At 43.3% G+C, this 21,411-nt stretch overlaps 1 pseudogene; it reads right to left on the reverse strand.

The window, feature by feature from the left end:
- Positions 1-600: 600 nt before the first annotated feature.
- LOC117073363 lies at positions 601-6,188 on the reverse strand (annotated as a pseudogene).
- Positions 6,189-21,411: the final 15,223 nt, after the last annotated feature.

Consider the following 21,411-nt stretch of genomic DNA (forward strand, 5'->3'; position numbering starts at 1 on the left):
CTGCCAGCCCACGGCTGCCCCATGTTTTAACAAAGAGATAAAGATTATCCCACGTCCCACTCTCTCCATTCCTTCAGCCTTAAGAAATTCATCAAGAAAGGAGGAGTTTAAAGAGGAGCTGTCCTGGCAGAGCAATCACCACACTTCTCTTCACAAACACCATGGCTTTTTGGAAGGAATCCTATAACTAGGCATCTTGTCAACACTTTTGGAGTTTTGATCTGAAACTGGCTTGAAATTGTGTGCTGTGTGCTTTTTCCTTTATTCAGGATAAAAAGAAGAAAGTTGGGAGGTGGTTAAACACCCTTATCCCCTCAAAGCCTTTATAGAGATTACAGGGATCTTCTTCCAGGGATCAGAGAGAAAGAACTGAGGTGGGGATAATGTGCTAGCAAGTCTGTCCTGAGGAAATTATGAGTCCAGCTCCTGGTGAAAGACAAGGGGAAAGAAAACTGCCAAGTTCAGCCATCCCATTTCCAGCATGAAGAATGGGGGTCTTCATGCAAGTTTCAATTGTGAAAGCCAAGATTAGCCCATTGAAAATCCATCCACCCAATTCTGGAGTGGAGGGGTTGCTGCGGTCCTCAACTGTCTGAGGCACTAATGCCCATTCATGAGGAAGGGGAAGGAGATGAGGTCCTTCTTCAGGAAGAAGATGGAGAGCTCCCCCCGTTTCCATTACATTCCTTTTTGATGGCCAAGTAGAAGAAAACCCAGCATTGCTGGGGCAAGGGCTGACATCTTAGGATCACAGAGATGGCAGAATCTTGTTTCAGGTCTTCTGAGACTTTGTGCTCAATGGGTGAACTCTTACTCTGCAATGTCAAGTTTTTCCAAGGTTGTACTTGTAGTTAAAATTTGCAAAGTCTCTTCAACTACAGGTGAGAAACTGGGGTCAGGAATAGGTGTGCCCTCACTGATTTCCTCCAATGGTGGAGTCTGAGGTAAAACATTAAGACAACCAAAGTGAACACTTGGCTGCTCTTCTGCCTTTGTTGTGGCTTGTGCCTTGTGTTCCCCTGAGACCAATGGCTGGTAAGTAATGCAAGAGTTGTCACTGGAGCTTGCTCGCCCAGAGAAAAATGAGCCAGACTGAAACTTTTTGGAAGGCGAAGGCTTCAAGGGGACCTTCTTCCTTTTTTGAGACAGGGTCTCACTCTGTTGCCCAGGCTGGAGTGCAGTGGCACAATCTTGCCTCACTGCAACCTCCGCCTCCCAGGCTCAAGTGATTCTCCTGCCTCAGCCTACCAAGTAGCTGAGATTACAGGCATGCACCACTACCACCTGGCTAATTTCTGTGTATTTAGTAGAGATGAAGTTTCACCATGTTGGCCAAGCTGGTCTCAAACTCCTGACCTCAGGTGATCCACCTGCCTTGGCCTCCCAAAGTCCTGGGATTACAGGCATGAACCACCACACCTGGCCGGGATCTTCTTAAATGCTGTGTTGCACATGAAGCACTGGAACCGTTCAGTGTAGAAGCCTGGGCGATGCACTGAGACAGTGTCCCCATCACGTACCATGGCTTTCCGAGAGTGCTCCAGCTTCTTAACAAACCTGTAAGACTGTAGAATGTCAGTGATGCCAATACAAAGCAGGATCCTTTCCCCTCTACTCTCCTGGGCAGGGATGCCACCCGTATGGTCATCGGTCTCCATGGGGCTGCCCCGTCAAGCCTCTCCCTGGATGGATTCCATGGCTGTGAAATACAGAGCCTTTTGGGGGGCTGGTCTTCAAGTGTCAACTGAGCATTGTGCTTCACTACTTACGGGCTTTTGTGCACAATCTATGTTGTGGATTGACATCAAGATGCTATAGTCCATTATCTCAAAGTCACGCTGCAGGGTCTTACAGAAAGCGTTGTACATGTCAGCATCCAAAAAAATAAATAAATAAATTTAAAAAAGACCATTAGGATATTTTGTAAGAAGTCTAGGGTTTTAAATGTGGGAAGAGGCTTCTCCCGCTCTTTCTAGGAAGCCTGCTTTTTGTAGGTTGAACCCTTGAAGTCAAATTTGATATGCATTTTGACCAGTCTTAGTAAGAGATTCTTCATCACCACAATCTGAATGTTCTTGCCGCCTGCCTGCACACAGCACAGTCCATAGAATTTAGGCAGAAAAGTCCAAGGGTTCTGGTTGAGGTGGATGTGGTATCCTGGAAGCAGCTTCTGCAGAAACTCCGCCTCTTTATGTTGGACTGTTTTAATAATGAATTCATCGTGGCTGGACACATATAACAGGGAACCATCAGCTCCAGAGCTACTGAGTTCAATCAGCGGCTCACTGCAGAGGGTTACAAGCCATCATCAGGGCAGATACCAAATAGCTCCTGAAAGTAGCAGAAGGCAACAGGTGCATAGGTCTTGAAAGGAAAGTCACTGCTGTGATGAGCAGAGGTCAGGTTGCTCCCTTCACTGGGGAAGAAGAGACTCTCCACCACGCAGAAATCTTGCATGAGGACATCATGCTCCGGTGTGGGACCCAGGCTCCCCACAGTGTGAGTAATGCCCAACCAGACGGCACATTTCAAGGCTGATGCGGTTGTCTTTCTACAGGTTGTCTCTCCTGAGGAATCAACACCTGGATGGCCTATTTTCTTGATGGGCATGCCCGAGACACAAGGCACCTCAGACGCAACCAGTCTCTTGATTCCAGATGCTGAGGACGAGGTACAGGAAGCAACCCCAGGATCAAAGGATGAAAAACCGACTGCTCAGGAAGCCCTGAGGAGGCCGACGCCATCTTGGCAGCCCCTCCCCTCGGCGCCCTGGCCTCTTCCCATCCGGCTTTTCCTCTGCTCCAGTGGAATCTTCCTTCTCCAAGCCCCTTCAGAGAACCCGCGTCTGCGCCACCTCCCGGCCTGGCGGACCCCCTGCAGACGCGTGGAGCCGGTTCTGGACCAGCTCAGGGCCCCGCCATTCACCTGGCCTGGGGAGAACTCCCGCCTCAAGGCCCGCCGCGAGTTTCCTGGCTCTCCACAGGGGGCACTTTCCCCTTTCACCAAAGACTAAGCCCCCGGGAACAAGCCACACCTGGAAAACAAAAGGGGCATGAAAAGCCCCAGCGGAGCGAACGCCCCGCTCCGTCCTCCTGGACCGCCTGTTTATGCCCAACCTGGCAGCTCCACTCGGGTGGCCCAGAAAAATCCGAGCACTGCTGTAATAGATTTTATTATGAAATTACAATCACGAGCCTAGATATCCACTAAAAAGCAACCAAATCAAACATAATTAGTCAATCTAATTAATTTAAATTAATGTTTATTCACTCATTCACTGTTCATCTGCTCACACTTGCTCACACACTGGTAATAGCAAGCGCCAAAGGCTTAAGAAAAATAGTGAGAGAAAAATAAAATTGAGATGCAATATGCAAATCACTTGCTGACTATGTGTTCAAAGAGACAGACAATAACTGCTCGTCCTGGGCAGAGAGCCAATGTTCCCTAGGACCACAGCTGAAAAATCACTCGTTTTGTGGAAAGTTGGGTCCTAGGAATTGGGGTACGAGACTGGACATTTTTAAAGGGGAGAAAAATAGAAAGTAGCCAGCACAGCCAGTGATATTTGAGGAGCACAGACATGAGCGAGGTGCCTCGGGACAAGACCATGAGCCGAGGGCGCACCTGGAGACTCAGTGCTGACCTAAGGTCCTGGCCAAGGGCACAGATCCTCACCGCTAGCTCTGCCTGAGCCTCTGTCCTGAGCCTCTGTCTTCAGTCAGTAACTGCCTGCTGGCCGTTTCCACCTGCATGTCCGGCCATGATTCAAACACTAAAGCTCATCCTGGAGCAGCACACCCTCCGAACACCCCATTTCAGGAAACAGTGCTACGACCTTCCGTCCTGTTGGTCAGGCTGTTCCCATCCCTTCCCTGATTACCCAGGCTCAGACACCTCACCCTGACAACTATTCTTAGTTAACAACTCTCGGCCGGGCGCGGTGGCTCAAGCCTGTAATCCCAGCACTTTGGGAGGCCGAGACGGGTGGATCACGAGGTCAGGAGATCGAGACCATCCTGGCTAACATGGTGAAACCCCGTCTCTACTAAAAAATACAAAAAACTAGCCGGGCGAGGTGGCTGGCGCCTGTAGTCCCAGCTACTTGGGAAGCTGAGGCAGGAGAATGGTGTGAACCTGGGAGGCGGAGCTTGCAGTGAGCTGAGATCCAGCCACTGCCCTCCAGCCCGGGTGACAGAGCGAGACTCCGTCTCAAAAAAAAAAAAAAAAAAAACTCTCTAGTCAGTCTCTTTCATTCCCATTCTTTCAGTCTTCAATGTAGTCTTTGTCTTCTAATCCCGCCACTCAAACGTGTGTGACAGGATCTCCTGCTTGGGTTTTCCCTCTAATCAATTCTGCATGCTCCCATCATAGTCGCAGAATGCACAGTAACAAATTTGAAGATACTGAGATACCTGCTTCACTGCTTATAATTCCTTGTTTCCTAAAATTTTAAATCTTTTAAATCTCCCTTCTTTTTTTGGTGGACACTTACTACTAATTCAATGAACAAGTGTTTTACAGAACACCCTCTAGGGAATGTGTTCATAGCACAAAGTCCGCACGCTTGTGTTTGATGTTGAAGGCTTTCTGCAAACCTCTTGTATCTCCTGCTCCAATGTTCTCTCTCATTATTCTCTTTTACTTACGTTTTTTGAATGTGCTACATACAGCTTCCATGTGTGTTTCTGTGTCCTCCATGACCGAGGAATATCATCTCTATGTTTCTGGGGTTACTTAATGCTCTGTCTTAACTCAAAGGCCTGGCCCTCTTCACTTCATCCTTAACAGGACCCCTGACAGCTCAATCACCCAGGAAATGTCTTTCTGCTGATTCATGTGTCACTCAATGTCTGGGCCACTCATGGCACTTTGGGGAACTTCTACTGGTAGAGGTTATTTTGTCTCATCAGGGGCTGGTAGCTCTTCCTCAGTAACTCAGCCTGACATCTGCTCTTACTGGGACTGCAGACATCTCAAAGATTCTATCATATCTTCCATCTGTCCCACTGTGCAATCTGCTCCCCTTCTGTGGAGGCCCGTGGCAGGCCCACCATATTCTAGCTCAGCTCCTATTTGTACCCTGCCCAGGATATGGAATATTTCTGGTTTCTTTCATAGCATGCCACACAGGAGCTGTGGGAAGCTTAAGACTAATGATTTTCTCTCTTTGCCCAATCACTGTCTTTATTCTGTTAGAATAACACATATTGGCTGGGAAATGAAGGATATTCCCAGAATTCTTTTTTTTCTTTCTTTTCTTTAGAGATAAAGTTTCACTCTGTTGCCCAGGATGGAGTGTGATGGTACAATCATAGCTTACGGCAGCCTCAAACTCCTGGCTCAAGTGATCCTCCTGCCTCAGCCTCCTGCGCAGCTAGGACTACAGGCATGCTTTTTTTTTTTTTTTTTTTTTTTTGGTAGAGACAGGGTCTTGTATGTTGCCCAGGTTGGTCTCTAACTCCTGGGCTCAAGCAATCCTCCCACCTCAGCCTCCCAAAGCACTGGAATTACAGGCCTGAGCCACTGCACCTGGCCTATTCTCAGAATTCTAAATGGGGATGGGGCACACATCCCTATGCATCCAGCATCATCCTCAGCCTGCCCAACAGCCTCCCTGGGCTCTGTCATTTCAGTCTGGACGGTCAATGGCAGCGGAAGCCAAGACACATTGCTCTGATGTCTCGTTTCTCCTCCTTCCCAGTCTCCAGGCCAAAGGGCTCTCTTTTCTTCCCCTGCCTGCAGGAGGCACTTTCTCTGCCTTTTCTCTTCAACATGGATTTGCCCCCCTCTCCTCTATGATTTCAAGAAGACAGAAGGACAACTGGAGGACATGCTCTTCACAGAGGCAAATAATTTTTTTAAAACTCTCAGTTTAATATTTTCAAAATATCAATGTATAACACATATGTCTGTGTTTTATAAATTATAAAGCTTGTAAAAATAGAAGGGGTATAAATATTATTAGTAATTACTTGAAGAAATTGAAAGTGAGGAGAAAAATGTTAAAGACAGTCTTGCCTTTTGTCCAAGTCAGCCACTGCTGTGCTCTGGGCCCAGCGAGGACAGCAGAGGATCCGACTCCATCCTCCAATCACTGCAAAGATCCTACAAGGGTGGCGGCTGACGAGCAGGGTTGGCAATCCTGCGAGTTCACTGCCAGCTGGGGAGAGGATGCTTCTCTCCATCGTGATTGCTGTTTATGAACTTCCAGACCCAGGTCTAGGGTCTGCCAGGGATTGGCTGCATGCTTCAGTTCTGAGAGGTCCACACTGAAGAGTCACAGTGAGCCTCTCTGTCCCTTGTTTATCACAAAAACCAAGTGTTTCACCCTGTCATGGGTGCATCCGTCTGAGCCTGACCCACCCTCAGCACCCCATCTCACTACAGAAGCCAGAAATTGTAATGCCCAAGCAAAACAGAGATTTGGGCCAAAATATGCTCTAAAGTCAAGGCTCAAGTTTCTGAAGAAGTAGATTTATGTTACTAAAATTAGCATCTTTCCAAATTAGATCACAATCTGTAAAGCATTAACTGCCACAGCCTGAGCCTGAATTTGGGTTCCTTGGTGAGAGGTGGTCAGCCCTTCTCAAAAACAGACTGAAGTTTTGTAGGTGATGGGGCTTTGGGTGGGCAAATCCTGATATCGACCTTCCTCTCATAATGCACTCCTACAAAAGAAGACTCAGAAAGGTCTCAAGCACAGTCTTAATCAGCATACCAGTGCAGCGGCCGCCTGACAGTTTAGTCATCCTTTAATTAATGACCTCAACGTGCACTGTGTTTGAGTGGGTGCCAGGCAGTGCCCTAGGAATACAAAGCTGAGTGAGACAGGGCCTCTTCTCTGGAACACTCACATCTGATCCTAAACAGAGACTTGCAATTCCAAGAGTTAAGTGCTCTCATAGAGGGAAGCACAGGGCAATTTCCTGGACTCTGCTCCCACAGTTTTTATATAACACTGAAGACCGAAACCCATGTTGAGCTCCACCTCCACAGAAACAAACCATCTCATTGACTTTATCCATCTCAGTCAATACAAATCCAGGAGTACAGGAAGTTCAGCTAACATGGAGCACTGTCTTTTTTTGGTGTTGTATCTGAGTTGACATTCCATGTTTGGAACACTTGGACACATTTTAGAAATTTTTGTTAGTCAAACAAATTATATTCAGGGACTGAATTCCAAGGCTGGTGACCCCCCCAATGCTGAGTCCACCTGAGGAATCATTAGAACTGCCCCTTTCTCCAGGGAGCCCATGAAAACTTCCTCAGGGTCACAGATTCTCTTACCAGGGCCTCTAGCACAATTCTAAAAGCTCAGCAGCCGCCCTTGCTGTTCAGAAGCCTGAGTTACCTCAGAAATGGGCAGGTTGAGAAGCGACTCACAGGCGTGTCTCTGTCACAGCCCAGGATGTGGGATGGAGGTCCATTGCAAACCCTGGGCCTGCAACGCCCTTAGGTGCGGATGGGGATTCCAGGCCTCCTTGGAGGGCGACCAGCACAGCCACATTAACGTGACATCTCGAAGCTGGAGGAGAGAAGGAGAAGACTACTCCCAGCATGATGAGCCCAGGCCTCTTTCAGCGCTAGCCAGCATCAGAGGGATTTCTCCGGGTGTCTTCCTCAGGGCTACCCACGGCTGATCGGGAGCAGGGAGCTCTGCGCTAACCTCTGTCCTCTCAAAACACCTGAGGAATTGACTCCTTTCCTGTCTGCTCCCATAGTGACTAAACCAATTATAAAGAAATTAAGAGGGAGCCTGGGGGCCCCATAGAAAGCGGCAAACAGTCCCTCGCTCTGGGCCAGGCCTGCTCTGAACCTCCTGCAGGCATTTGTGTGTCTTCAAAGCCCTCTAATAGTCAATCCATCATATGCTTAGCATAAACTGTTATTCTGTACTGTGTATAGTATACAGATATAAAATCCTAAATCATATTAAACCACAAGTCATTAGCAGATGCCTGTGCAGCTGTCTCACACACACACATTGAGTGTCTTCACAGCAGACACTTCCAGGATGGGTGCCACCTCCCTCCTGGCTTCTACCCTTCCCAGGGCACCCGTTTCTCAAGTCACAGCCCAGCCCTTGCCTGGCTGTACTCAGAACGTCCTGCCCTGTTGCCCTAAGGCAGGCAGAAATCCCATCTTCTCCTTCTGAAGCTGGAGGAAAGAAAGCACATGCAAATTCTAAAACACTCCAAGTCCTAACTCTTTACAAGTCTTGCAGAAATTTTTATACCTGACTCATTCTTGTAATCTCATGACTTATCAGGAATTGGAAATGAACTGCAGCTAAGTGTGAGGGGTTAGGAACAGGAATCGGAGGCTCCTGTAGAGATGAAATGAGGGGACGGGGTGCCATTGGCAGGTGATGGGAGGAAGCTCAGCCAGGAAGAGGTCAGAGGTAACTGAAATCAGGCATTCCAGCGGGGAGCAGAGACTCGGAGGCACGAAGCCTTGGAAGTTCTGGGTGCGGGTAGCAGAGGTCAACCATCGACGTGGGGAGGACACAACCTCCTGGCAGGGCCCCGCTAACTGGATAGAGGTGAAGACTCAGTCCAGGAGTAAAACTGCCAGCACCAGTGAGGTCTGAGCTGGTCAAGATTACTTGGCTCACCTCTGAGTCAACTAATGTAAACTCTTGAGTTCTTCAAGTTCTCCAACTCTCAGCCTCCTTCCCAGGTCTCAGAGCAGAACCCAGACTGAAGGTGAACTCAACGACTGCCAGCTGTGTGCAAAGCGTGGCCTTCAGATCAGGAAATGGGGCTGGTCATGACAGTTTTACGATGTTTTGCTTGCTGCAAGAATTCACAGTCTGTCATTATTAGTGTCAGACACCAAAATGGAGCCTCCCTTGCTGTGTATTGCAATAAAGACCATTCTCATTTCTCTAAGTTTGCTCTTAATAACCATTAGTGAATGCTATATGGCACTTGATATCATAGCAGACACTTTTAGGGTGGTAAATTATGTTTGAAGAGAACATTTTGAAAGAGTTTAAAACTTAGTCAAGAAAACAGAGTTAAATAGGAATGGAGCATGTTTTCCTCTGTGATAACTGAGAGGAGCTCAGGGGTGCTGACAATTTTAGGTCAACAGGGAGAAGAAGTAGCGTCCTCCTCCTCACAGAAAACCATTGTGCAAATCAAGGTGCTGGGATGATGCGTGGGCACTTAAAACATTTTGTAATGAGAACATAGAAAATAGCATGAAGATAAAAACAACAGCAACCAGGCGATGACCTCTCAGGGTAAGAAATATTACTGAATAGCTGGATCGTCCTGTGCACCTGGGTGCCTCTCTCCTGCGCCATTTCTCTTATCCTGGTCAAGCCTGTGGGGAAACGTCTGTTATCGTGCGCCCAGAACTAATTCTTGACGCCAGGACCAAAAATACTAATGATCAGTGCTTCCTTCTCAAAGACCCACATCCTTTACAATATTTTATAATGTGATGTTTTGGCAGGAACGATTACCATTCCAAAGTGGAACAGTGGCTCTCAAGCTGGAGAGAGGATCAGAGTCCCAAGGAAGGCCAGTTAAAATGCAGGCAGCTGAGAAAGTACCCCATGTTTCTGATTCGGTAGGTCAGGGTGGAGAACCTGGGCAAGGTCCCAAGGGATGCTGATGCTGCTGGGCTGGGAACCACCCTTTGAAAACCTCTGCTGTGTGGAAAGTGGGTGTGAAAACTGAGAAAGGACAAGCCACATCAAAGACACAGCTGCAGACAGAGGCCAGGCTGAACTGCTTTCTGGAGAAAATCCCCACAACTCAGCAGCCTGGACAGAGGGTTGGAAGAGGTGAGTGGACATTCTATTTATTTATCCAATCATTGTCCACTCATGCCTTGAAGTTGAAAAGGGGTAAATTCAGGGGAAATAAAGACCTTAGGACTGTTAACCTATCAAATTACATCAAGAGAAACCACATGTTAACTGTATACACAGACTCCAAAAATTAGAATACAAGTATGAATGACAGATTCCCAGCAGAATAGTAAGGGACTCTAGAATGTTTCATTGACTAATCTAGCCTTCAAAATTATTATAAGAAGAGTATCTGTCTGTCCACAGTGTGTCTTTTGGGGAAACTGACATAGACAAGATGCTGGGCTACATGCACCATTGGTCTGACCGAATGTGACCATCATGCTCTTAAATTTCTATTAGTCATTGTCTGGGAGAACGAAAATATACTGGCATCTAGATGCTTTGATAGAAAGAACATAATCACTTTTCTGTATCTTGGCTAGTACCAAGCAGGAACTTTACATGTCTTAATCCCTTAAAATTTTATTTGTTTTTGTTTGTTTGTTTGTTTTAGATTTAGCGCCTCACTATGTTGCCCAGGCTGGTATTGAACACCTAGGTTCAAGTAATCCTCTCACTTCAGCCTTCCATGTAGCTGAGACCATGAGCATGAGCCACAGCACCCGGTTTGTCTTACTCCCTATTTTGTCCAAATAACTGCCACATAGAATGCACTTAATGTATACTTTTAATATATACTTTGCTAAGACAATCTTAAGTCAAAAGAACAAAGCTGGAGGCATCATGCTACCTGACTTCAAACTATACTACAAGGCCACAGTAACCAAAACAGCATGGTACTGGTACCAAAACAGAGATATAAACCAATGGAACAGAACAGAGCCCTCAGAAATAATACCACACATCTACAGCCATCTGATCTTTGACAAACCTGACAAAAACAAGAAATGGGGAAAGGATTCCCTATTTAATAAATGGTGCTGGGAAAACTGGCTAGCCATATGTAGAAAGCTGAAACTGGATTCCTTCCTTACACCTTATATGAAAATTAATTCAAAATGGATTAGAGACTTAAATGTTAGACCTAAAACCATAAAGACCCTAGAAGAAAACCTAGGTGGTACCATTCAGGACAAAGGCATGGGTCTAAAACACCAAAAGCAACGGCAGCAAAAGCCAAAATTGACAAATGGGATCTAATTAAACTAACTAGCTTCTGCACAGAAAAAGAAACTACCATCAGAGTGAACAGGCAACCTACAGAATGGGAGAAAATTTTTGCAATCTACTCATCTGACAAAGGGCTAATATCCAGAACCTACAAAGAACTCAAAAAAATTTACAAGAAAAAAACAAACAACCCCATCAAAAACTAGGCAAATGACATAAACAGGCACTTCTCAAAAGAAGACATTTATGCAGCCAACAGACACATGAAAAAAGGCTCATCATCACTCACCATCAGAGAAATGCAAATCAAAACCTCAATGAGATACCATCTCACACCAGTTAGAATGGCAATCATTAAAAAGTCAGGAAACAACAGGTGCTGGAGAGGATGTAGAGAAACAGGAACACTTTTACACTGTTGGTGGGATTGTAAACTAGTTCAATCATTGTGGAAAACAGTGTGGCGATTCCTCAAGGATCTAGAACTAGAAATGCCATATGACCCACCCATCCCATTACTGGGGATATACCCAAAGGATTATAAATCATGCTGCTATAAAGACACATGCACACGTATGTTTATTGCAGCACTATTCACAATAGCAAAGACTTGGAATCAACCCAAATGTCCATCTGTGACAGACTGGGTTAAGAAAATGTGGCACATACACACCATGGAATACTATGCAGCCATAAAAAAGAATGACTTTGTGTCCTTTGTAGGCACATGGATGCAGCTGGAAACCATCATTCTCAGCAAACTATCACAAGAACAGAAAACCAAACACCACATGTTCTCACTGATAGGTGGGAATTGAACAATGAGATCACTTGGACACAGGAAGGGGAGCATCACACACCACGGCCTATTATGGGGAGGGAGAAGGGGAGTGGGATGGCATTGGGAGTTATAACTGGTGTAAATGACGAATTGATGGGTGCAGCACACCAACATCACACATGTATACATATGTAACAAACCTGCACATTGTGCACATGTACCCTAGAACTTAAAGTATAATTTTAAAAAAAGAAAAAAATGCAAAAAAAATATATATATACACTTTGGTCTATAGTTTTCTTATGATGTCTTTGTCTGGTTTTAGTATTGGGGTAATACTGCTCATAGAAAGAGTTAGAAAGTTTCCCTTCCTCTTCTGTTTTCTGGAAGATTGTGTAAAGGATTAATATTAATTCCTCTTTGAATGTTTGGAAGAATTTATCAGCAAAGTCATCTGGGCTTGTGCTTTTCTTTATGGAAAACGTTTTGATTACTAACTCAATTTCTGATTGTAGGTTAATGCAGATTTTTCTATTTTAGAAGAAATAGTCATTTTTGGTAGTTTGTGTTTTTTTCCAAAAAGTACTTTTCCATTCCATCTAAGTTATCAAATTTGTTGGCATACAGTTTATTTTAGTCTTACTTTAAATCCTTTTTTATTTCTGTAAAGTTAGTAGTAATGTATCCTATTTCATTCTTGATTCTGGTAATTTGAGTCTCCTTTCTTTTTCTCCTGTTCCGTCTTACTAAAAATGTGCCCATTTTCTTGATCATTTCAGAGAATCAACTGCTGGTTTCATTTATCTGCTCTATTGCTATTCTGTTCTCTATTTATTTTTGCTGTAATATTAATTATTCTGTTTTCTGCACTTCTTTTTTATAATTTCTTAATGTCAAATGTGGGCTTATTCACTTGACTTTCTTCATTTTTAACACAGATGTTTAACGGTTATAAATTTCCATCTAAGCACTGTGTTAGCTACATTCCATAAGTTATGGTGTGTTATGCTTTATTTTACTTTATACTGTCTTTGATAGATGTTTTGAGGTCATAAAACTGTTGCTTCTGTAGTATTTTTACAGAAGCAGAAATACTAATTTGTCTGTAAACTAAAGCTCTAAGGTCTGGCTGTGGGGCTCCTGCAATGCGTTGCACACATTGTACTGAGAGTTCGTGTCATTGGTTCAAGCCTTTAGATTCTGGGGTCTGGACAAATGGTCATGGTGAGGACTGGGAACCTAAGCGTGGCCACAATGCCTGGCCCCATCCTCCCTGCCCTAACTGTGCCTACTGGCCATGCTGGAGGGGTCAGACCCTCCAGGAATTCATAGCCCTGTCCTCTTTCCCAGGCTCTGCATCTGGTACATAACAATTAAAATTAGCAACATCCTAAAAATAAGGGTTACTAACATTAACATTATAATTAATATATGTAATTAAAACTACTACATAAAGGAGAAATCCTTTTGTATGCAAAGTGTACAAGGAAAATTTGGTGTGTTTTTGGTAAGGAAGGTTAAAAGAAAGGCATGAGACTGTGATGTTTGTTGAGAAAAAAATAATTTTATCTAGTTTAGAAGTTATTTAAATGTTGTTTCAAGTTGAAGGGGAATGATATAGATAAAACTAAATAAATATAGAAAGTTTGGGAAAAAACTTTTAAGAGGTTATAAAAGGTTTATGAAAATCTTATGTATTCAAAAGCTGACTGGGATTGGATTGATTTGTTTGTAAGATTTTATTAAAATTAATTTTAGTATTAATAATACACTGATGCAATTGTAAAATTTGGTTTTCTCTTTTGAATGAGATTTTCATGTAGTAAAAGATTTTTACTCACCTTTTGAGTAAAATTTTTTTTTCTTTGTGGGAAGTGTGATTTTTTGTTGTTGTTGTTGTTATCCTTTAAGTTCTAGGGTACATGTGCACAACATGCAGGTTCGTTACACATGTATACATGTGCCATGTTTTGAGTAAATTTTCGAGGGCGGGAAGGAGAGATTGACTTTAGTAGTTCTCTTGATTGTTTAGAAAACTGAATCACCTCTCTCTCAAAGAGTAAAAGTTTCAGCTTTTTAAATTTTTTAAATTATCACTTTGACTAAATGAATGACTATTATTTTGCAGTGACTTATGATCTCACTTTGGTCAAGTATTGTAAGTTTTTCTTATTTTAATATCAGATGTTTTAAACCGTTGATATTTAACAAACCTCAAAATCAAATTTCTAAATTCAGCCTTTTTGACTTCAAACTTACATTTTGAATATTAGAGCCCTGGAAATCCAAGAGAGACATTAGACATACTTGGTATATTAAAATTATACAGAAAATATTGTCAAACAAGTGGTGTTTAACTTTGAGTTATATTTGTATAAATGTGTTGTTAATGCATTCCAGAACTGTATTAGATTCCTAAATTTCCGATGTCTTAGTATATGTTATCAATTATAATTATGGTTGTTATATTAATTTATTGTAGGCCACAGAAATAACCACAGTTTATTGTCAATTATGCCTTTAACCATGACCATATTAAGTCTTGTCCACAGTCAGTTACTTAATTCTCATGTATTTTTCTGAAAACTCTGTTTAAGCAATTATAATCCTAAAGTGTTGAGTCTTCAAGGAAGTTCACAAAAAGGATGGAAAAGATAAGCACTCTTGAATATCAGTTTCTGGTAACTTTAAAATAATATTATTTGGAATGGGTAAGAATTCCCAGAACTCTAATAAAGAAACTAACTGGTTTATAAGACTATTAACCCAAGCAGGACAAGAATTAATTGAATTCCAAAAAAATACTTTGCCAGATTTTCATGCTAAATCAGTCAGTACTGATATTGTTAAAATATGCAGTTTGAATATACTTCATGGTCTAAATCAAATTACCTATGAAAACCCAAGTAACAAACAGTACTGTGCATTTGCATTAGAGTAACAAAATTGGTACTGAAGACAATATAAATCCAATATTTAGCATGGGCTCATGTAGAACCTGGGTGGCCACCTGCTTCTTCCTGAGTTCTAAAAGGTGTTATTACTAAAACTCTGTGCTCCATGACTTGTCATGGAAGAGACAAAACGATCTAAATAGAAAATACATGTATATATTAGTGTGGTGACTTCTCAATTCCTAAAATGGTTTCTAACCGATGTTTGGTTCGTCAAATCCATAATCCTGAGAAGACAATAAAAAATTTAGGTAAATTTTTGCCACCTATAGGCCATTTAAACATTTATAGAGGGATTCCATTTAATTGCCATTTTCAGTGCATGTTTACTAGTTGTATAGAAACCTTTGCATGAAAGAAGGCTGATACTTCAGTAGCTAAAAGCTACACACACTAGTAAATGTTTTTCCTTCATGGGGCATTCCTGGATAAATATTTAAAGACAGAAGTGCTTGTTTCAATGGGTGAGTTGTAAAACAGTTAGGTAAGGTGTTACAGATGCAATAATATCAGGCAAAGCTAACTGAGTCACTGGATTGCCTTGGTTAAAGGTATTACAGATTGAAGACAATCAGGTCCACTTCTAGTGGAAAACACAAGTTGACCCCTTATGAAGTAGTCACTGGAAGGCCTGTGCCCCTAATAATAAATCTCATATTTTTTGCTCCTAAACTCTGATTTGTCTAAATGCAGTTACACTGTCATGCATTATGCCAAAGTATATTTTCACCAGGTGACGGAAGCTTTCTACAGTCCACTGACGGAGAACAATCAAATCCTCATGATCTACAACCTGGAGAGTGGGTGCTCAAATAATGACGTCAGAGAAAGACTGCACTTGCCATCCACACTGAAGCGGAAGCACTGGGGGTGTCAAACCTTGGGGCTGTAATCTTATAACTCAGAAGATCCCCTCCAGACTCTTGAAACAGTACACCCATTGTTGATTTGATGGTAAAGACAACCAGAGAAGTTTCTCCCCGAAGCAGACAGCATTCTAGACGTGGGCAGCTTTCCCAAATTCATGGATCAAGACTCCTCTACCATCAGGAAACTTACCCCTCTTTTTTTTTCTCATGCCTCTGTGAACAATAGAACTTGGAAAGGGGTCTTGTGTGCACCCACAGGGTATACTTATATTTGTGGTGGATTTCACGGCCAGCCTTATACATGGACAAACTTATGCCGCAGTGGATGGAAGATGAAGGGCTAACGCAGGCTAGGAATTTTAATGGTACTTTTGTTGCTCTAGTCAGACAGAATCAGAACATTGGCCCTCTCCTCTTAATCTGCATCAGACATCAAAAACAGCACTGCAGGAGGCCTTCCTCTTTCTGGGTGGGCATGATTTTTAAGTCTCCTTTATCATGATTTAAAGTAAATGAGGTAATAGTTAGAAATGTATCCCTCATAATAGGTTCTGGCTGATTCTATTACAAAGGCCATGGTTGTACAATAGGTTGGTTAAATTCTCTTTTTGACTATAATTCTTATGTGTGCTTCTTCTAAGAAAAGTAAAATCATGGTATTTCAAAGACTACAGATGATTCAACAAGTGCCAGCAGCTACATAGATCAAGGACTTGGTTGAGGGCTGATTTTTTTTGGCCACTCTGTGGTGCCATCCTAGTTTGGCTTTTGGGTGCTCTTAAAATCCCTCACTGAGATGTATTCTCTTTCTTCTCAATGTTGACAAGGCTATTGGGAATAAGCCTTCGCATAAACAAGGACATCTTGACACTCAGACTTTGATCATCGATGCTTTCAAGAAGAAAGCTTTTTGATCAAAGAGGGAAAATGAGAATGTGTGTGTGTGTGTGTATGTGTGTGTGTAAAGTATGTGTATATATGTGTGTGTATATTTATATGTGTGTGTATGTGTACAAATGTGCCTTTTATCTGAGGAACTGGAGCCCTCTTAAACTATGAGGCCTGAAGAGGCATTAAAAATGAGACAACAGTCACGTCCTACTTCCCCCGACCCTTGAGCTATGTAATCGTCTCTTTAAACTGCTTGCATTGCCACATATAACTATAAATTAACCTAACTATGCCACATGCCAGACACCATAACCCACATCCTATAGCTCAACAATGTATAGCCAATCACTAATCAATGTTATTTCTGCAAACCAATAAGAATTCCTGACAAAAACGGTATCAGCCCATCCCTTGTCTCCCTTTTTGTCTTTAAAAATCTGCTTGTAACAAAGACTGAATGAAGCACTCCCCAAGGCAACTTGGAAGTGTGTCCCAGGCAGCTGTCCTCAACCGCGGCCCAAGTTAACTCTCTATATTAATTTTGCCTCAGCTTCTTCCTTCAGGTCAACAGCTAATATACTGAATTTTTTATTTCTATCATTCTATTTTTCAATTTCAAAAGTTTTCTTTGGCTCTATTTTATAATTTCGATGTGTTTACTAATATTCTCTATTTGATGAGATTTAATTCCTGTACTTTTCTTTAGTTCTTCACACCTGGTTTACCTTAATTCTTGGGCATATTTATAATAGCAGATTTAATGCCTTTCTCTACTAACTCCAGTATTTAGGTCCTCAGAGACAGTTTCCGTTGACTATGTTTTCCTGCTTTGGGCCAAATTTTCTTTTTATTTGGAAGTCTCCTCAGTTTTGTTGAAAACTAAGCATTTTAAATAATATAATGTAGCAACTCTGGAAATCAGAACACTCCCTTCTTCACAGAGGATGTTCTGTCTGTTTGCTGTTTGTTTTGTGACTTCCTGGGCTAATTCTGGGGAGCCTGTGTTCTCTGTTGTAAGTGGCCACTGGAGCCTCAGTTGGTTTGGAGGTCAGCTAATCAGTGAACATACATGTCCTTAAATGTGTTGAGTCTTCCCGCTGCTGCCGTGGGGCTCTATTTCCTTACCTGCCTGGCAGGCTGTTTACAACCCTGTCCTCTGCATCACTTCCTGCCTGAGGCAATCACGAGGTAAGAGGCGTGGACCCCGGCAGCACTCTCATAGGCCTGTACAACCCTGCACCGGCACAGGACTTTATTCCGGGCATTAGCTTGGAACTTTTCAAAGCCCCTTCAGGGCATCTCAGTCCTCAGACCTCAGATTGTCCTTTTTTTTCTTGTCAGCCTTTTTGTTTGTTTGCCCCTAATGCTAGTGTTGCCTCAAGCATCTGCTGTCACTGATTTTTTTTCAATAAATACCCCAGGGGAAAAGCTGTCCTCACTGAGTGAGCTCTGAGTCAAGTCAAGTAAAGACAAGCCCTTGAGTGGAGGTTTCCAGGGAACTTCCAGACATGTCTGTGAAAGGAAAATAAAATCTTGGGACCCCAAACTCACTATGCCAAAGGAACATTGAGCGTGGGTACTGAGTCATGTAAAAAAGAAAACTGCTTTCCTTTTGTTCTCAAACAGATGGCTGCAACATCGAAGGCTGCACAGCTCCCCAGGCCTCCCTCACAAACTGCTCACAAGGAAATTCCTTCTAGTCCCCCAAATCTTTGATAATACATATTCGCCCTATAAATGAATCGTAAAGCAGAGTTGTGTTGAATCTCACCCTGACAATCTAAATTAACAGCTTGTCTCACAGGTATGGGACAAAGTCAAGACTAGAAATTATTCCTCCGCCCACCCTGAGGTAAATGTATATTTGACATCTTCCTTACACTATGCTTATGAAAGAGATCAAATGAAGAGACTAAGAGGCAGAAATGAAGTCCACAGGCAAACAGCCCGGGCGGTGCCTTAAGCCTAGTTAAAAGTTGACGCCGGACCTAACCGATAATGTTATCTATAGATTTCAGATGTTGTATAGACAAGCAATGTGAAAGTCCCTGTCTTGTTCTTTTTCTGTTCTAATTACTAGTGCTTGCCATATATCTCTCAACTTCCTGAGCCCAGTATAAACATATCCCACCATATGTCTCCCCTCCATATATCCCTCAACTTCCTGGGCTCATCCCACCATATGTCTCCCCACCATATATCTTTCAATTCAAAGACTACCATATATCTCAACTTTAGAAGGACACCACCTGGAAAATCCCTGATAAGAACACAGCCGTTTGTGAGAGCACGGGAACCAATAAAAAAACTGCTAAATGTATAAACTTAAAATGTTAACCAATTGTAATGCTGTAACCTAGAGAATTCCCTCGTTCCTCTGCAACTTTACAAGTCCTGTTTACATTAGGCTATAAAAGGCAAGCGCACGCATTGTTCAGGGCCCTCCTGTATGTTGTGGAACGGAGGGACCAAGTTCGAACTTGCATTAAAGATCCTTGCCGCTTGGCTTTGACTCTGGACTCTGGTGGTCTTTTTCGGGGAACAAACGGTCTGGGCATAACACTTACTTCATCTTATGCAAAATGTAGACCCGCGGGAGGGCTATGAGATGAAGGCATAGCTGACTTTTTCCCCACTCCTCTCTTTCCACGTGTCAAATGTGGATTCAGCAGGCACTAATCGGAGCCTCACAAGAATGCAACTGGTTGACTCACAGCCTAATTCCTGCTCTTTTCTTCTTACTTCCTTTCCCTCCTGACCACTCTTTCTCCCTTAAATATTGAAGTCCTAAAAACAGTGTTTGGAAAAACCACAGGCCACAGATCCTACTGTAACTTGTTTTCCTTTTTCCCAGGCATTTCCCCAACTTTGGCAAAATAAACCTTCAAAACTACTGACATCTGCCTCAGACACTTTTTAGTTTACGTATCCAGTGTCCTGTCCCAGAGAGTTACCTGGGAACAGGAGGTGGGGAGCTCAGACCCATGCTACCCCCTCTAGTGGCTGGTAGGCTGCTAATTTCCACAGCAATCATAATTGTGTGGCTGCCAGTTTTCAAGGCTACTGCAGAGCTGATGGACGAGTGTTGCAGTAGGAAAAGTTAAAATGCCACAAAGCTCTTAGGAAGCGTCAGCACTTTTCTTGAATAAAAGTTCTTTGGGTTGTTGCAAGAGTGGTTAATTTCTAGAGTCTTGAAAAGGTTTATTCTTACAATTTTTCCAGTATTCGTACTGCCTCGTGGAAGAACATATTTTTGAGGTCCTTACTCCACCATTCCAGAAATGCTGTTTAATCTGCAGGTGGACACTTTAAAACAAAGAGCACTTACCTAGTAAAAAGTGCGTAACTACTAAAATGTCTAGTAGTTAGGGACTACTAAATTGGTAGAGAAGTAGCAAATATAGAAAGCCTGATGGGGAATGAAAAAGACAGAAACTATTAGCTTAAAAGAGAACCTCCCACGACAAGGCTGAGATGCAGATCCCTCGGGGAGGTGTGGCTTCTCCAGGCGGCGAGGACCCTTGCTGGGGGCGCAGACTGGGGGGAGTCAGAAGTGAGCACGGCCGTGCCTCTGCCCAGCCACCCACTGGAAGCCACACTGAAAGCACGTCGGATGTGAACCCGCTTCTTCTTGCTGTGGTGCCTGCAGTCCCTCCAGCACCCATGACTGACAAACCCTCACATCACCAGCTGGCAAAACAGACGTTTACACTGTCCGGCTGCAGCATCACAAAACAAAGCCAAGAAAAGTGAACGTGGAGCATGAAGGCAGTATACTGATAATGGGCACTGCATCTCTTAATAATGGAAATGCCATCCTCTGTAGTGCACCCAGCTCCAGCCCCTCTGCCACCCATGCCGAAGCCAGCAATCTGTAGGCATCCCCAAAATGGAAAGTTCTTTATTCAAACGACGTCTAGTCTTACCAAGACTCAAATCCATTTGATCCAGGAAGCCTTCACCCTGCTAGTGGACTTTCACATTTTCTTATGCTCATCCAGTAGGTTCTTCAAATGTGTGAATTTGTATTTAGGTTGGTATTCTGTATTTTAAACCTGAATAGCTGGCAGCCTAAAGTTGGTGAGCTTTCAATTCAATAATAGAATTGGCCACTTAGTGAAGCACATTTTATAGTCTTGGAGATTGATTCAGACTGATTATATTTGGGCGGTATAACTAAGTCCTTGAGCCGCTATCTTCAGTTCCAAAATGCAACCAAGTTGCCAGCCGCTCTTCCTTACAGCAGGAAAGGGCTACCGGGCAGAGTCGGGAGCCGGCGGCCACTGCAGACAGTGGCGCTCTGTCCCGCATGCTCACCGCAGCTGGCTCCCAGGGCATCCCGCAGGGAACCTCCTAGAATTTTTCAATAACTTTATTTGAGAAGTCGTCTTCCAAAACGGCTGCCTAACTGCGTGTTTATTTATAAAACAAAGAACTGACTTGGGGAAAACATGGCAACTAAAAACAGTAGCCGTAGGATACTGTAAAGAACAACCATTTGGATTATTTTTTCCTGCAGGAGTTTGACTGCTTCAGAGAGTGTGCAGTTGCCTCCGAGGTAATGTGCTGTGAATATCCTTGCCATCCTGGTGGTTTCACCGTGGATTCCCTTTATTTTCCGCCTAGGAATATGATGAAAGTCACCCTAAAATTCACCTGCATTGGAATTTAAGGATGAAAAGTATTATCAACTGTAATTTTTTAGAATGTGAAATGCCAGCAACAGGGTGAAGAAGGAGCAGAAATAGTCACTTCAGAGCACAGGCACTAACCCAGATCAGTGGGAGCGACGCTGCCACATACGCGTTTTAATCAGTCGGGAACCTCTGCTTTTGAGGAACAAACCGTCAGTCTTGTTGGGGCAGTAGATGGGGCATAAGACGGGAAAGCCAAGATTTGAAATGATGGAACGTGGCATTTCTCCATTGCCGAGATTATTCTGTAACCAGGGTCTGAGGTATTGCAGGGAAATGT

The sequence above is a fragment of the Trachypithecus francoisi genome, unplaced genomic scaffold (genome assembly GCF_009764315.1).
Source record: "Trachypithecus francoisi isolate TF-2019V2 unplaced genomic scaffold, Tfra_2.0 Lachesis_group4, whole genome shotgun sequence".
Taxonomy (NCBI): domain Eukaryota; kingdom Metazoa; phylum Chordata; class Mammalia; order Primates; family Cercopithecidae; genus Trachypithecus; species Trachypithecus francoisi.